Below are 2,303 nucleotides of genomic sequence, written 5' to 3' on the forward strand. Positions count from 1 at the left end.
CTGCAAAAAAAAAAAAAAGCAGAAAATAAATCCTGTTTTCCCTGTATTAAATGGGCTGTTTTGAACACTCACTGAGCTTGAAAAGAGATCAATCAAAAAAATCTCACATTTGTTGCACAGTTCCTTTGTACACTCAGAAAGACATGAGTTCTCTCTGATTACGTACAGCCTGTGGGCCCTTCTGCTCCAAAATACATCCTCTGACTGGGGACCAGACTAGATCATGGTGTCGCTGCCCCCAAGATGAGCAGGCACCAATACAAGCTTTTTTTTGATGTACACTAAGTTAAGTGGACTACACTAATTTTAAGAGCTGAACAAGGACTTTTCAAATTTAATACAATACTAAAATATTCTGTGTGGTAACTTACTGAAAATATTTTCTTGAGGTATTTTGGAGACTAAGGCAAGTCAGTCTTTATTCTGACTCAAACTATGCTGGAACTGAGCAGTAAGATATTACCCAATCCTACAAAGTTTACAAACCCTAGTCATCCAGGTGGGAACTGAAAATAATTGTTCTCACAAACCATGATACTTGCAAGCAACAATAAGAATTTTCTTTCCAATTCACATCCTCTATCAGCTAATGAGATACTCCGAAACAAGCAGCAGTGACCCAGTATAAATAATCAGGTAAGATTTTACTTATTTAAATACAAATATTAAACTTCTACCATGATGTAAAAATTGTTTTGTACTGCATTCCAGACAATGGTGAGGTGTCTTTCACACCTATGGCAAGATATGTCAGTGAGATGTCACATCTCATGGAAGTTATGGTAGCATTGTTATTATCAGATTGCAACAGATAGCTTGCTTTGAGAGGAAAAAAAAAAAAGTTTTATTATACATCCAATGCTGGAATTCTCCATCAATACTATAATTTCCAGCACACAATGAAGATTGCTGTTCTGATATCATAAATAAAATGCTTATTTTTCACATTATAAGTGGAGAAATGAAACACTAAAAAAAAAAAATACTATGTTGTCAGTCATAAGTGAAACCTAATAACTAAGCAAACCAAAACCATAAAATAGGTTGGGACCACATTAGTATTCCAGAGTTACCTTCAGGCTTCACTTTACCACAGAAGCATTTGAAATGATCCACAGGTAACTTCTGTGTTTTCTGAATACAGGAATTGCTGATGTTTGTGATTTAATAGCACAGGAACTGAAGCTTCAAGCAATTGCATCTTCTCAAAAAAAAGAAAAAGAAATTATGTGTTTCATTTCTCTCGAAGGAGATCTTCAACCGCTAACTGAGTCAAAATAAAAATTAGTTTTGCGTTCTCTTCTGCAATTTCTGAGTAGGAGTTTGAAGTATTAAAGGAGAAATTCACTAATCTTTCCTGAAAAGGGATGACAAAGCACAGCAGAGATTCCTTGGTGAGCCATTAGCTCTTTTTTATTACAGTTACTCTTAAAACACCTGATGTCATTTCATTCTAGCGAGTGAAGTATCCACAGCATCTTTCATATAAATGAAAGAAATTGATACTAATGAAGAAGGATTCAGGATTTTGACTAACAAATATAAAAGGTATTAATGTCCCAGCTGATCTATTTGTCTCTGCATCGCATGTATTTAGCAAAAGTTACTTTACTACTACAATTCAGTGGCACTAAGCTCCAACCCCACCACAGCCAAGGAGGACCTAGGATCCTGCTCTCCTCTCTAAGAAAAGACAGAAAGTTTTCCTAGGGTTTTGGCGTAAGAAGGTAAATAAAAAGACCAAGAAAATCTGCCACATAAGGAAAGCACACCATCAAAGAGACTCAAGATTTTTTTCCTTTAAAAAAAAAAAAAATCCATCAGGAGCATCCTGCAGAACACAGGCACACGCAAACCCACAATTCACGGGCACAGCTCCTAAGCTAGCCATGCCTCCTCCAAACGAGCATCGGGATCCCGAAATACCAGGTGATGGAGCACGACCCAGGACAGACTTATGGCGGGGGATACAAGGATTTATGCGTTTCTCTGCAAGCGGGTGTTAGGACAGGAGCAGGCATCAGGAGCATCCTGCAGAACACAGGCACACGCAAACCCACAATTCACGGGCACAGCTCCTAAGCTAGCCATGCCTCCTCCAAACGAGCATCGGGATCCCGAAATACCAGGTGATGGAGCACGACCCAGGACAGACTTATGGCGGGGGATACAAGGATTTATGCGTTTCTCTGCAAGCGGGTGTTAGGACAGGAGCAGGCAGACCCCCCGCAGCCAGCGTTACACGACTCCGGGTAGGTTTGCAAATTCGAAGGCGCAGAGGGAGCTGCGCGGAGGTGGGGCAG

Source organism: Cariama cristata, unplaced genomic scaffold (genome assembly GCF_000690535.1).
Source record: "Cariama cristata isolate BGI_N322 unplaced genomic scaffold, ASM69053v1 scaffold13952, whole genome shotgun sequence".
In the NCBI taxonomy this organism is placed as follows: domain Eukaryota; kingdom Metazoa; phylum Chordata; class Aves; order Cariamiformes; family Cariamidae; genus Cariama; species Cariama cristata.